This window comes from Tachysurus fulvidraco, chromosome 12 (assembly GCF_022655615.1).
Source record: "Tachysurus fulvidraco isolate hzauxx_2018 chromosome 12, HZAU_PFXX_2.0, whole genome shotgun sequence".
NCBI lineage: Eukaryota > Metazoa > Chordata > Actinopteri > Siluriformes > Bagridae > Tachysurus > Tachysurus fulvidraco.
This window is the reverse complement of record NC_062529.1, coordinates 7369552-7386298: the sequence shown is the minus strand read 5'-3', so window position 1 is coordinate 7386298 and position 16747 is coordinate 7369552. Positions and strand designations below refer to the sequence as shown.

The 16747-nt window shown below is 36.8% G+C and overlaps 1 long non-coding RNA gene across 1 annotated transcript; it reads left to right on the top strand.

Moving 5' to 3' along the window:
• The first annotated feature begins 10821 nt into the window (after window positions 1–10821).
• Window positions 10822–12217, top strand: LOC113659382. Its single transcript, XR_003444630.1, has 5 exons — window positions 10822–10836; window positions 11284–11448; window positions 11592–11641; window positions 11750–11763; window positions 11897–12217. It is a non-coding gene; the product is annotated as an uncharacterized LOC113659382 (long non-coding RNA).
• Window positions 12218–16747: the final 4530 nt, after the last annotated feature.

Below are 16747 nucleotides of genomic sequence, written 5' to 3'. Positions count from 1 at the left end.
TCGTGGCCTAATGGTTAGGGAGTCTGACTCGTAATCCTAAGGTTGTGGGTTCGAGTCTCGGGCCGGCCACTACTGAGGTGCCCTTGAGCAAGGCACCGAACCCCCCAACTGGTCCCCGGGCGCCGCAGCATAAATGGCTGCCCACTGCTCCGGGTGTGTGTTCACGGTGTGTGTGTGTGCACTTTGGATGGGTCAAATGCAGGGAACGAATTCTGAGTATGGGTCACTGTACTTAGCTGTATGTCACGTCACTTTTTTTTTTTTAACAACTCAACTGAACTGTCCTGAGCTCACACACCCACACAAACACACACTCAACTGTATGGACTGCACTGATCTGCACCAAATACAAATTCATCCAATATAGATCCATGTCTACAGCACCACCCATATCAAACTGTTTACATGCTGTTTAGTACACTGTTTGTGCTCTTTGCACATTCTGCCATTCTGTCAACTGCTCTTTATTGTTTTATGTAGCTCTGTTTTTGTGCTATGTAGCACCATGGTCCTAGGTCCCTGTCTCATTTCACTACGTACTGCATCAACTATATATGGTTGAAATGACAATAAAATAAAAAATGTTGACACTTTTACCACTCATCTCATACTCTGATCTGGTTGATTCATTTTAATACCTCTTCTGCCTGGAGCTCACTGCTCCTGTGATTCACTTTCTACTAACATGAAGGCTTTAACTGCCCAAAAAAAGCTTATGCCAAAGTTGCCCTCTTGTTTCAGTAGAATACTGCAGTCTTATACCTAAGAACTGTTGCTGTAAGCTGTTTCTGAATTTAGGATTAGAGTTAGGTTTAAGTAGCATAGCAATTAAGATATGTTTAAGGAAGGCCCTAAAGGACAGTAATCTTGTGTGTGTGTGTGTGTGTGTGTGTGTGTGTGTGTGTGTGTGTGTGTGTGTGTGTGTGTGTAACATTTTAGGGAAAATAAAAGGAATTAACATAATAGAAATAAACCTGTGGTCCTCTAATTGGGGCTGAGGGATCCCAGGGGTCTGGAAAGCCTAAAGGTTCACATCAGATAGTTACAGGTTTTTATCCTCTGAGTGGGTTTATGCAATGCAATCAGCTGTAGGACAAGGTATGAAAACATTTAGGGATTTAGAGATGCATCTACCTGCCAGTGGGAAAGCATGAGTGAAATAAACCCTACAAGAAACTTGCAGAGTGTTCAGAGAATATATTTTGTGTCCTGTACAGATTTGTCCATGTGGGGCGCTGTTGCACTGTGTAAAGTCATCTTTGTTCTAAAACACTTTAACCTTTTTAAAAGTGTGAGGAACACAGACTAATGCATGGCATAATGGTAGTGAGTAAGTGATGAAATATTAGTAACTAGGAGACAAAATGTAAAGCTATAATGCCCAAGTTTAAGGTTCAAGGTGATGAAAATTCCTGAACTTCCCCTTTATACTCATCTTCCTTTTTTTTTCCAAAACATGACTAATCTCTTGACTCACTTCTTTTTCACTCCCAGTGCCTTTCCCTTTTTGTGCTGAACCTAAACATTGAATATGTAGGCCAGCAGTGTCCAATCTTATCCACAAAGGGCCGGTGTTGGTGCAGGTTTTCATTCCAACCAAGCAGAAGCTACACTAGAGTCTACTAAAAGCCAAGAACAACTGATTAAACAGGTGATTGTGTAATGGGAAACAGGTGATAAAGTCAGGTGACTGCAGGTGTGTTGTGGGAAGTGAAGTCCTGTGCTGCCACGATTGTAGGCTGCAGTTTGTTATGGGAAGTGGAGTCTGACATGTGGGAAGATCTGACATTTACATTTTACATTTACATTTACAGCATTTGGCAGACGCCCTTATCCAGAGCGACGCACATAAGTGCTTAAATCTCTAACATTGAATACATTAATCACTAGGCTCACTAGGTTACATACTTTAGATACCATGAGTTTAAAACATTTGTTCAAAGTTACAATGAAAAAGTGATGATAAGAAAACAAATGACATTTAAAAATGTACAGTATAACCAAAAAAAATTGTTATCGAATTACTCCTAAAAAAAGAGCAGAAAGTGGTTGAGAATGCAATTACAGGAGTGTACACATGCATAGTAACATGACTACTGCAGTGTGTTTGGGTAAGGATGCTGATGACGTATCATCTATCACACTGTGTGCAGTGTAATGATTCAGGCCTGCTTGAACTTTTTTCAAATCTGTTGTGATTTAATTTTTGACCCTAAATAAGTTCCTTTTGGATTCTGATGGTAAAGATGTTGGTTTAGTTTTAATAAACGTGTAAAGATGATAGAGCCTGGTCTTCAGTACCAGACTAGTTTTCTATAAAATATTTTTTATAAAATATTTTTTTATATTTTCTTTAAAAATATAAAAAAAGGACAAAAGGCAAATGTTCCAAAACATGCAACTGTTCTGTTTCTGTTCTGTTTTTCATTTCCAGTATGATCAGTATATACCTGCACGGTACTGATCCGATACTGACTCTGTAGAATCCCTCTAATGGATGTTGCCTTTATTAACTTGCAGTGTCATGTATGTGTCATATGAGTCAACATCACATGAATATGTCAATTGATTGGACAGAAAATACTTCAAAAATATTTTTGAATTTCAGGTCATTATCGACTATCCTACTGTACTTATACACAGTGGATCACTGCAGCTCTAGTCTGTGTTAATGTGGCTTTAGTTCCGGTCCAATAATTTGATTGGTCAAGCAGTGTCCCAAGAGTGCCTACATTTCCTATAACCGCATTAGGACATTTCACTCCGTGTATCTCTCTCCTCATCCAAAATTCCACTGGCTGCTGAAGTATTGTTAGTGACATTAACAGGAATACAACATTTGAATTAAAACATGAAAACTCGACACAATGTAAGCTAGCTAGCCAGCAAGCTGATGTGCTATAAAGTGAATGTGTCTTCTTTGTATCTTCTAGCAGACCAAAATGATGACCTACAGCACTTGCTTTGTTCCTCATGCCTACGATGAATCCAGCATATCCTCAATATTGCATTATAGCTTAATTATAATATTTAATTTTTATTAGGTGTAAATTCTTTGATGCAAGATTGACACTTAGATGCTTTATTCAAACACAAGACAATGGTTCTTTAAAAAAAAATCATTAGTGCAAACAAAGTGTTCCTGAAGCTGTAGGAGGGGGTAGAATTTATTATTCAAACTGGCTGAGAATGTCATTGTTATTACTGTCAAAACATGACATTCATTCTATGGGGTTCCTTTAGCAAAAAAAACAGTGATACAGAAGGATAATATCTTCATTGTTCTCAAATGTGTCACCACTGGAAAGGAGAAGTCCATCACTCCAAACAATCAGCCAGTCTCCCCTGGGTTTCTCTGATGTAAAGTCCTGTGGTGATGCATGTGGCATGATGGCTGACTAAATGCCTTAGTAGCTGTCTTAATAAATATGCATTGTAAGCTGGAAGGATCCGTTCACACTGATAGACTACAGGAGTTCAAATCAAACATACTTTAGGACCTTGTTTTATATTAGACTGTTATTTAAACATCTGCACGACTATGATCTCTTTATGTATCTACTGTATCCTATTGCATGCATTATTCTGATGAACTCTACCTGTGTGCTGCTTATTTAACTGTTTATTGCACCCTAATACTTATCTATTTCATTTAACTTGCACTAGTAGTTGGGTGCTAACTCTATTTCACTGCCGCTGTACTGGTACTCTGACAAAGACAATAAACCTAACCAATTGACAATTGAACCTAACCTACTTTAATTTCCCACTAAAACCGTAATCATGTGTGATTTTCACCAGAACAGGAATAAGCCAACCAAGTACACTGAAATTACACTAACTTTATTCCTAAGCACTTTTTTCAGTATTTAATTAAAAGAATGCTCGGTGGCTTAGTTAGCACATTTGCCTCACAGCTACTTTGCTGGGGGTTTGATTACCCCTTTGTGTTGTGTTCACATTTTCTCCCCATGCTTCACAGGTTTCCTCCCCTGACATGTCTAATAGGATAAATGGCATCTCTAAATTGTCTCTGCTGTATGTAATTGTGCCATCTCACAGACAAGAACCCCATTCAGGGTGTCCCCTGCACTGTGTCCATAGTCCCCTAGGAGAGACTTCAGGCCAGATACTTCTCTTTTACCTTGTGTAGGATAAACAGTTCGGAAAATAGATGGGATGCCCAGAGTGAAACATTTTATACCTCTGACAAGCAGTTATAAAAAGGCTATTTTTTTAATGCTAATGATAATCCAGTGAGTTAGCAGAGGGAACTTTTCCCACAATACCACTAATGGATAAAAGTGTTGCAAGAATGGTTTATACAGTACAGCTGACAGTCCCATTTGAATAAAAAAAGCCTCATATTAGTTTTATATGCAGCACATATCACTATTAGTTAAACGTTTTTACCCTAACTTTTTAACTAAAGTTCATATCTGGATTCAGCTGCATTAACCTTGAAGATCAGATCGTACATTTTTTTTTTTTGCCATGAGAGAACATTTTTTTCTCCAGATATAATATTACATAATAGTAGTCATAACTGTGTTCAGGAAGATAGTCAAAGGCCTCCTGTTTTCCCAACAAGGGAGTCTTTTCTTTGGTTCAGGGAAGCGTTTTCACTCCTTGAAAGCAAACACAGAGAGGATGAGGAGGAGCTTCTTCCAGCAGGCCATTCGGCCCCTCAACCAGGAGAACACCTAGAGCCTGGACTTTTTCTTGAAAATTTTTTTATGCTATTTTTTTTTAGCAAAGACAGTCATAAAAAGTCATGTGTCAAAAATAGACATACCATAGCCAAAGTCCTCCCAAAAACAAATGCTGACATTAAAGCTCATAACTGGTTGAACAAGGTATGCCAACTTCCCCATACACACCTCCAAAGCGGCCACTGAGTATAACAAGAGACATATTAGCATATGCCATGTGCTATAGTGTTTACACAGGACATTTCAAAGCCCTACGAATTAGGAATAAAAGTTTTACAAAACAAACACTATGTCTACTTAGGAAACTGATGCTGCTTCAATAATAATAAGAAAAAGTACATTATAGTATATGTAGTACACAGTACATGTATTCCCCACAACAACAACAATACACTACAGTATCCGATGACACACAAACACTGAGAAGAAATTTTCAAGGTGGGGCTTTATAGTCTACACAGCTGACATGCATTTTTTTTTTTTTTTTTTTTTTTACGAGGTTAGAGAGTCAACTCCCTTGTTGTGTGTGGGGGTTTCTACATTCTTCAGGGGTGTTGTCTGGGTACTCCGGTTTCCTCCCCTTGTCTAGCCCAATGACATTTATAGCAGGCTGATTGGCAAATCTTGATTAGCAAATTGTCTGTATTATGTGAATGGGTGCACGATTGAGTCCCCTGGGATAGTATAGGCTCCATGCTCCTGGCAAACCTGAAGAGGATAAGTGGTACAAAATAAGCGAAAGAATAATTAAAAAGTGCAAAATACCCAAAAAGGAAAAGTTATCCAGATTCTATACTGTATAGTGTGCAGTGATGTAGTGTTAGGACAATTGACTTTTAGTCAAAAGGTTGTGAGAACGTTCAAATCACAACACTTCCAAAATGCCACTGCTGGACCCTTGAGGAAGGTACTCAACCTTCAAATGCTAAATGGTCTGGATAAGGGCATCTGCCAAATGCCTGTGTTTTCTAAAAAAAAAACACAGACACACACAGACACACTGCATACAAAGCCAGAGATACAGTGATGTGTAGATGGGTTTGTGTGTTGTTACGACAACTTCACTGTAATTCAATACAGTACACACATACACATCGAGAAGACATTTTCAGGGTGGGGTTTTATAGACTACACACCTGAAATGCATTTTATGCCTGTGTGCATTATGGGTATTGTGGTAACAAAAACCCTGGGTGCAGTTGTGTTGATTCAGTATTATTGGTTGCATTTTGTTTTTGTTTTTTTTTGATAGTTTGTAAAACTGGTTCTGTTAATAATTTTACAGTATATTAAACCAGTTGTGGCTAGAACATGCTATTACTGAATTATTATAAAGTCTGTTGAATTATTATGCCATTGTCTCATATCCTGATCACTGCGTAGAGTGTAGCATGATCTTCCTTGCTGTACACTCAGGCAGGTATCTGCTTGTCAGGTGAGAGAAATGTAGGTGTAAATGTGTAATTATAATTCCTGCCAGCGTATCTAAACACTTATTGTAGGCCTTCCCTTGGTCCATCACCAGAGCAAAGCAATTTGACTGAAAAACAAACCAACCCATTTTTCACATACAGTGCCTCCGGAAAAGAGATTTATTTCCTTGTTGCTGTGTTGCAACGTCAAATTTCATCATATTGCATTGGGATTTTTCCCTGCCCCTTTCTACAGAAATAATATGAAATTAACTATTTAGACGTGCTCTGAATGATCCGAAAATAAAACATCTGCGAACACTTGTGAAGTGTCCTTTTGCAGGATTAATAAGTTGGAGATGTCAGATGTGTCTATATGAGCTTTGTGCAGTTTGTACATTGGGCATTTCCCAGTGCAGAATTCCCCAAATTCCCTCAAATTGAATTTTGTTTTATTAGATGACGGAAATTTCGGGTCATGTCACAGATTTACAATTAGATTTAAGTCTGGGCTATGCATCGGCCATTCCATAACACAAATCTTTATTTGTTCCCCAGCTTCTTTGTAGTCTTTCTCTGTGCTTTGTTAATTGTTCTGTTGGAACATAAATTTTATACCCTATTTGAAGATGTCTTGCTGACTGAAATAAGGAAGAGGAAGCTAAGCGTTTAATATTTGATGCACCTTTGGAGAACATTTTCAAAAAACGCTGTTTGCAAAGGGCAGGAGGCATCAACAAAGATCCCTCTCACCCCAACCACAGACTGTTTACACTTCTCCAATCGGGCAGACGCTACCGTTGTCTCAGAGCCAGAACAAACAGACTGAAAAATAGCTTCTTTCCCGTGGCTGTTTCTGCACTGAACAGCTGATATGGTGTTAACAATCACCATTGTACTGTCACTTTTCTTCTGTGTTTTGCACTAATTTGCACCACTTTAAAATCATACATCCTTGCACCACCCAAAAACTATCATTACACTTCTGTGTATCCATCCATATTTATTTTGTTTATTCTGTTTATATATATATATATATATATATATATATATATATATATATATATATATATATATATATATATATACAGTATAGATGTATATATTCATAATGACATTCTTTTTGTACAGCTATACCTGTTTTTATTCTGTCATACCACTTCATACTGTATCATGCTAACTGCATTTCATTGGCTCTGTACATGTACCTTGCTTGCACAATGACAATAAAGTTGATTCTAATCTAATCTAATCTAATCTAATCTATTGCTTAGAAGGACATTTGCCAACTGCTGTAAATGGACAGGTTCTTCATAACAGTTGTCTTAAAATTGGCTCTATTAAGAGTTCCACCAGTTCCTTCTGCTGAAAAGCAAACATAGAGTATGATGCCACCACCACTGCTGTATGTTTGATCAAAGGTTGCCTGGATATTGGGATGTATTTTGTTTGTGCCAAATATTATGCTTTAGCTTTTGACCAAGTACCTCAACTTTAATCTAATTAGACTACATTTACATTTACGGCATTTAGCAGACACCCTTATCCAGAGTGACTTACAACTGAGCAACTGAGGGTTAAGGGCCTTTCTCAGGGGCCCAGCAGTGGCAAAACCTTTGTCTAAAAGCTCTCAGGCTGAACATTTCTCAGAAACGGCTTTGATCTGTCTATTCCCACATTGATCTGTGAAGAGCTGATGATATTGTTGCTGTCTTCACAGGTTCACCCATTTTTAATGAACTCTGTAGCCACTTAATTGCTCTGACTCTTCTTCTGACAATTGCCCTTCTTACTCAAGCACTCAGTTTAGCCTGCTCTTGGTAGCATCTGGCTTGTATTTTATTTTTTCCACTATGACTTAATGGTTTTAACAGTGCTTCTAGAAGGATCTAATTTTCCGTTTCAGCTATTAGACCGCCCAAAGTCAGAGATATTCAGTGTGCAAGCACTGAATATCTCTGATATTTTTTATAAACTTGCTGATCGCAAGTTTAAGATATATGGTGTGAGCTGTCAAAAAGGAAATACTACTCCTAAATTAGATGAAAGTAAAGGAAAGAGAGAAGTGAATACTTATCAATTATGTTGCTTTTAGAATTTTTAAATAATTTAGAGGAAACACTGGGCTTGAAGTAGGAATACGCCCTGTAAAGGACGCTAACTATAGGGCATCATGCACACATGGTGATACACTCATTCCCAACTAGAGCCAGTTTCACATGTCTGCATACCAGAATTTGAATCAGAATATGAGGTGAGAGAAAACCAGACACAGACAGTAACCCCTGTGGTGCTCATGGCCAAACCAGGGATCCTGGGGCTATCGGGCAGCAATGCTACTGTACCAAATTGCACCCTGTCCGAGCTACCTACATTACCCCATGCAACACTGGCCTTTAGTTGCATTTCAATTTGGATTAGCTTTATAACTGTGTTTCCACCTAAATTTACATTTTTAAGCTAGCATGGTCTTGCCTATACTTCATGTTTTGGACCACAATCAGTAATTATAACATGCATGTCACAGCCTCTGCAGCCACACCTGTGTACTGTATGTCTCAGAAAATTCTATACAGTCCTTCAGAAACACAACCTGTCTTAGCAGTAAAGTCAAACGGTAGAAACTGTAAAATGACTCATAAGAGTCTATATAATCCAAGGTAAAAACAACTACTGCACATCACATGTGCAAACGTGCAGATGAACTTCTTTCCCGGCTGCTGAAAATATGTTTCAGGATAGTGATCCTTGCCAGGTCCACTGAATGGCTGGTGTTAATACTGCTATATTTTCCAGGTCATAAGGTTTCTTTTTTTGCACTATTTTATACCCTGCTCTTTTATTTCAGACCCTGGTACAGTGCTGGTTACATGCTGTTTTAATTCCTGGTTTACATCCAGCATTACTTTTGCCTTGAGCAGTGTTTGCTTCTGTCCCTTGTTATTAATCAGGTCTGCAGTTCCAAGCCGGATTCAGTGTCATTTCATTGCATTCATAGTTTCAGTTTCCCAGATTACAAGTCTATACTTTTTTTGCTTCCAGACTCTTACTTAACATTCTTGTGTAGTTCATTGTTTTTTTTTTTACTTTTGCTAGAGTAAACACACACACACACACACACACACACACACACACACACACACACACACACACACACACACACACACACACACACACACACACCTGAATCATTGTGATTGTTGTTGTTTTTTCTGTTCACAATTAAATAATCAATAAAAAAGTAATTAAAAATAAATAAACAAATGTCTTTTTGTGTTTTCACCCTAATAATTCAGAAGGATTCTATATGAAAAAAGAAAAAAGTTTCAGTACAAACCCCAGTATTTTGGATTACATCGGTGTAAATCAGTCCCTCCAGGATTTCATGGAGTGCTTGATATTGCTGCTGTTTTTTTGTTTTTTTTTTCAAAATATGTTTTTTTGAAACTGAGTTTTTCAGTTTTTACACTTTTTTTTTTAACTAGACCTTTAAACGAAAATTAATGACATTATTAAAAACAATGCAGAAAATAATATGTTAGTAATATCGCAGATACTTGACTGATACTTCTATCCTTGTGGGGACCTTTGGTTATCACTTTTAAGTGGTAAACTGCAAGCACAGGCTTCTTCTTTTCAACTGCTACTAGTAAAGATACATACTGTGTTGTAATTACTATTCTACGATAGCTGTACTGTAAAACACATGTGAACCAAAGAGGGTGTTGTCTAAATGTGTGCTGTGGTGAAACATTCTGTCATTGTAAATGTAAATGTCGAAAATAAAGTACTAATACTTGAGTAGATTGCTAAAATTATGTTTTGTTTTTTTAAATAATTCTGAGGGACAGTGGGCACAAAGCAGGAGTACACACTGTAGAGCATAGTGTACACACAGTGACACACTCATACACAAACACAGGGGCAATATATTTTGTTGAGGTGAAAGGAAACCAGGTATGAGGTGCAAAAATTCCACACATTTACATTGACATTTACTTTGTAAATCTTTAAATTGTAAACCCATTCAATGGAGCTTGCTTAACAAGCTAATGTTTTAATTTGTTTGTTTTTAGCTAATATCTTGCCAGTTTTGAAGTATACAGGTTTCTTCTGCCATGGTAAGCAGGGTCTCATTAGCATGCAACATACTGAAAAAAGTGGCAGGAATGCGAAACGAAACCATGAAATTCTAAATTTCCTAATTTCTAAAAATCCTCATCACCTGTATTTCCATATCAAGCTGAGATTTGCAAGGATCACTGAATTTTTTTTTAAAGAATCACTAATTCTTTCAAATATCTATCTGAAAAAGGTTAAAAAATGTGGCAAAGTGGTTTAAAAGAAGTCACAAGCTTCAGCCGGGCTATAAATCACAAGCATTGTGATTCTCCTCTGGTTTGTTCCAGTTTACTTTTGTGCATGTTGTCAACGAGTTTCACGGTTTGTTTTGGAACAAAAGTTTACTGCATGATTCATATCATCATCATCATCATCATCATCATCATCATCATCATCATCATCATCATCATCATCATCACAACAGCAGACATTCAGCCCATAAGAGGCTGGAATTACAAGTTAAAAAGGAGTGGTGCAAACAGCTCTACATTGCTCCAGAAAAAAAACACTAAAGCATTTAGACTTATGAGGACAACCTAAGGCATTCACAACCCAGTGTAATTAAAGCTATTCATTGTGTTAAACTGCAGGTAATAAGAGTGTTCTGATTGGTTGCTTATAATCCATTTAATCCATTTAAGCCAATTACCAGAATTTGTAAATGTTTAAAATATTGGAGACAATTTGAATATAACTTTATTATGAATGCTTTTTTTTTTTAACCTTATTGAGAAATAGTGCATTAAACCCCTCCACATGGATAATACTACATAAGATTCTACACAAAATAGCAAAAATAGAAAATAGTACATTTCTAAAATGACTCCATTTGGACTGAAACATACAGTATATGAATTGAGATTTTAGTTTTGGCACAAATAATAAACAAAATATAAATGATTTTTATAAAATCCTCTTTATACAGTGATATATATAAGCATTAGTGCAGATACTAACGTTGTAGCAGCAGTTTATCTATTTCTATACGTGTATTTAATATCTAAAAAGCCTTTATATTACAACCTCTTCTCCAACAGCTGGTGCAAACGGGATCCTACGTTAGGGTTGTCCATAACACATTTCTCCACTTGCTCAACATGTTGAACCAGTCTAGACCTGTTCATCTACCCCAAGGTGTGTCTACATCATATATAAAGGCGTAGCAGAGCGATTCTTCAGAAGTATACTGGAAGAGTTATAAGGTAGGAACATGATACAGAGATGATTTCTAATAATGCAAGAGAAGAGTTTAAAGATTGAAGCATGTAGATTGTAGAACTGTGAAGTAACACAAATTTAAACAAAATGCATGCTTTTTAATATGTCTCCTTCCTTTTTTGTGCAGTTTCATTGTCGTTATTTCTAAGAACAATAAAATGTCAGACACAAACCCAGGTATGTATTTTCTGAACTATATGACAAAAAAAAAATTCTCTAACCATTTCTAAAAGAAACTTTTGTTTAATCAATCCTTTGCTCTGTTTTCTCTTTTTGCATGTGAAGACAAAGCCCCTCAGGTAACAGCCTAATGTGTTTTTTTTCTTTCTGATATGCACGTTAATGATATGCATGTATAGATATACTGTGGATATGTAAGAGTAGCATCACATGCTTTGAGAAATATAATGCTTATGTATCTTTCTGCTGCAGTGCAATAAGGGCAAAGAAGGTGAGGGCAAGGCCAAAGGTAAAGACCACGGACCTGGCCACGGACACGGCCATGGACCCCAAGGCCAGGGTGAGGGCAAAGGTCATGGTCACGGACACGGTCCAGGTGCACCTGGAAAGGACTGCAAAGGAAAAGGCAAACCATAATGACAAGAAGCTGAGTGAAGAGACGTCTGAAGTCTGGCTGATGCCATTTTCTTTCTCCTGTAAAACATGAATTAATTAAAACCTGTATAAGTAAACTGCATATATTTGTTTACCATTAAAAGATAACCAATAAAATATTCAATAATCAATAACGAACATATTGTAGAATCATTGACTCCTTGGGATATTAAATTCACACACTGATCTTCAGTTTTAAAAGAAAATGTCGTAGCTGTCGCAGGTTGTGTAACTTTATAGACCAAGAATGTGGACATGCTGAAACAAATTCATCTCCTGATTTCTGAAAATAAGAACCACTTGGTTTATGAATGATAATTTTTGTAATGAACACTGATTATGCAAATCATGCAAGATATAGATTACACCATTAAACACACATATAGCTCATGCAACAATTTTTTTTTAGATGTTTAAGAAGAAAAAAATGGCTCCAAAAAGTTTACATTTTAGAATATTAATAATAAAAAAAATTTCTAGCTTATTAAGCTTGTGTTCTTATTCTATTATTATTATTATTATTATTATTATTATTATTATTAGTAGTAGTAGTAGTAGTAGTAGTAGTAGTAGTAGTAGTAGTAGTAGTAGTAGTAGTAGTAGTAGTAGTAGTATATGCCAGAAGTCTACAGTCAAATAAAACTGTGCGTGTTGGAAAAACTGGAAAATATTTGGTGCACCGATCAGACATAGTGCCAATAGTCATTTCACCAATTTTGTGCTACGCCCCTTAATCCCTCTAGCACTACCCTTGGGTCAGATTTCAGGTTAAATTTTTGTTTAGCTGATGATATTGAAACATTTGACAGAGAAGCAAAGTTTGTTTTCCTTTGCTCAAGGCAATTTCAACAGACTCCATGATGTCATTTGATCATTATATTGGTTTTTCTTCTAATCTTTAGTATTTATTTTTATTTCCAAATCCGAAGGTGACCTTTCCAAAAAAAAAAAAAGGTAATTTGAAGGATTTTATCTTTAAAAATGTTAATTAAAATGTTCACTTGCAAAAACAACATGAGAATACTTATATTTAATACTTACTTAAATAATTTGATATTCTTTTTTTTTTTTTTCAATTTTATATGATGGTTTGATGAAAACCTATTTTTTTGCTAACTATTCTGGAAATATTTGGAATAAACTGAAAATTCTGGAAAAAATTGATAATTGATGATGACATTTTGCATCTACAAGTTCTAAATTTCTGCCATTACATGTACAATAAAGTTTGTCTGTCTCTTAGCAACATATTTATATTTTATATTTTATATATTATATTTTATATTTTATAACATATACATATTCATAGTTTATATTTTTGAACCAAGCCTGACTGAGAATGAGTTGTGTGATGAATCTACCGAGTTACACTTACAGAGCAACATACAACAGTGCCTTTGGGTAATGAGCCATGTGGGACACCATTGTGGAGTCTGCTTGGAGAAGATGTCCCTCTCCTACATGTTACCTGATATGAGTGACCTTCCAGGTAGGAAGCAAACCGTTCCCATGCTGATCCAGCAATTCCAAGATTCCCGAGGGTGGACTTAAGAGTCTTTTGACTTACCATATCAAATGCCGCTGAAAGGTCAGGGAGGAGGGTTAGACAGACAGCTTACAGATAGACAGACAGTTGATTATATACAATGCACAATTTTTGAAAGAAAAAAAAAGAAGTGATACTGGTCTGTAGTTACTGATGTCTGATGGATCCAGAGCAGGTTTCTTCAGGATGGGGATAACCCTTGCTCTCTTGAAGGTAGTTGGTACATGACCAAATGTTACAGAGCCATTCATTGGTGATTGTGGTGATAAAGGGAAGAAGGGCATGTGAGATGATCTGGAACTTATTGGAATGGAGCGGGTCCAGCGGGCAGGTGGTAAGACTGGAAAACTGGATGAGATGCAAGATCTCTTTTTGCTATAGTTGGGAAGTGTGACAATGATGGAGTAGGGGAATCCTGACTGTGAAATGTAGGTGCAGATGGGGAAGTAAAGGTCTGGCAGATTTTCTCAATCTTTTCATTGCAAAACAAAGCAAAATCTTCCGCAGTCAGGAAGGATAAAGCAGGTGGAGCCGGGGGTTGGGAAAAGAAGAGATGATGTTGTGGAGAAGCTTCAAGATTTCCCTTGTAGAAGGAAGTCTTGGCAGAAGTCACATCTGAAGAGAACTTGGCCAGATGCGTACGGTAAGAGGCAAGATCTGCAATGAGTTGTGATTTCTTACACTTTCTCTCTGCTGACCTTAGTTCTCTTCTTTTGCTATGCAACACATCTAATAGCCAAGGAGCACAACAAGAAGACTTCTTGAGTTTAGTGGACAGAGGACAGAGATCATCCATGGTTGAGGAAAGAAAGGACAGGAAAGTGACCAAGAGTCCAAGGGTAGTGAGGAAAAGGAGTCATGATCAGAAAGCGATGAAAGAATGCCAGAAGCTACAGAAGGAAAGGAGATAGAGTGGAGTTTTGTCTTATGTAAGTGGCACAATAATAAGGAAAAATATTGTTGTCTTTTTTAGTGTTTGCTTTAGATTCATGATTATTGTTGTAACTGATTCCATGAAATCTTCTTAGATCAGCCGATGTAAAGGTGTCACATGCACCTTTGTATTTTATGAATGAGTTTAGACTTCGAACTAAGAAAGACTATGAAATCCAACAGTAGCAGTGTTCAGACATAATGGCTGTGTGCGCACAGCTAACAAAGACAATGAAAGCAAAATACGCTATGAAACCTGATATTTATATTGTTGCCACCTCATCGGGTCTGTAGATTTGCATTTTTATTACTGTCTTTTTACTAAACATCGGTCACTTTAATAGGAACACCTGTACACTTGCTCATGTATGCAGTTATTTAATCAACTAATCATGTAGCAGAATGTATAAAATCCTGCAAATGCAGATGAAGAGCTTCAGGTACTGTTCACATCGAACATCAGAATGAAGAAAATGTCTGATCTCTGTGACTTTAACCATGGCATAATTCTTGGATCCAGCTGGGTTGGTTTAAGTATGGAAGAAATTTCTGATCTGAGATTTTCAGTCTCTAATTCCTCTATATTAGTGCACATAATTATTTCATCATACTTTTGAGTTAAATACATTATTAGTCACTCTACAGCTTAGCAGAAATTAGTAGGCTAATTTATAAACCATTCACTTTCCAAACCCTTTCCACACACGCTAACATACACACATTGTTGTGAGGAGGATTGTCCATTAACACAATTATTAAAACTAGCTGTTACTTTTACTATTACTACTTTACCTACACCTACATTTAACTCTACCCTTAAACTCAGCAAACAAAATGAATCTTACATTTAATTTTATATGGAATTATCAAATATATTTGGAATATATATATATATATATATATATATATATATATATATATATATATATATATATATAAAACTTTTAATAGAATATAATAATTGTGTACAAATAACAAAAACAAACAAAAAAAACGGTCCTACATCCAGATATCCCCATTGTCAGTCACACCCTCAACAGCTGTGAACATCGTAGAGACAGTTGGTCCATAAACAAGATATAAAAACAGGTCCATGCACAGACAAAACACCCACACACACTAAATACACACAATAAAGCATTCACTCTAAAAGCTAGCCTCTGATGGTCGAATCGTTCGGTGCTACTTTTTTGTTTGTTTTAGAAAATATGAATGTGCTCATCCTGTTTAATGTGTGCAATCTCTTGTGCACTTGACTGTTTACGAAACACCTATGATCAGGACTTGGTGTATTTCCATGGAGGGCAAAGCACGGTAAGATATCTTTCTCCGTGTTTTAACACGCATGGTTCAGCTCAGGTTATTACCAGGTTTACCAGCAACAGGAAATTCAAACTGACATTCCAGGCCTGCAGATCCTCCCAAATGAAATCAAAACACGTTTTGCTAAACAGCGTCTCTAAACAGTTGGTTGTAGGACTTACTTTGGTTTCTTTAACAATAATGTCTTGGCATTAAGTGCATTATTGCTACTGCAGAGCAGAAGCATGTACACATTCATAGATTTAAGAGAAACTTTTTATTTACTTTTACATTCATAAACATTTATTTATATATGGGTGTGGGTGGGTGTGACTGACCATGTGACTGACTATTAATACCCAAATAGGGAGTTTTTCAAATAACACATGATTTCATTGCTATGACAGAAAGATGCCAGATCACACAGTGCATTGCAGTGTTTCAGGCTGTGTATCTGCCCAGACTGACACATGTACAACACCAAAAGGGCCTATGAAGGGCATGTAAGCCTCAGAACTGAACCTTCGAGCATTGGAAGAAGGGGGCCTGGTTTAATGAATCATGTTTTCTTTTCCATTACGTGGATAGCAGGGTGCATTTGTGTCACTTACCTGAAGAAGCAATGGCATCATGATGCTCTATGGGAAGAAGTCAATAATAATAAAACATTGGTGGTTTTAATGTTATGGTTGATTGGTGTAAATGTGTAAGCCAGTAGAAAGCTGAAGAAGACTGAACACCGAATACAGCATCGATATAATAGCTTTCTCACAGACCACAACACAGTGTCATGAACAGTATCTATCGTCCTGCGTATTCACGGTTGTTTGTCTTGCAGTAGTCTCACAAAGATACATAGAGGAATGACAATAAACAGAGCCACTTTA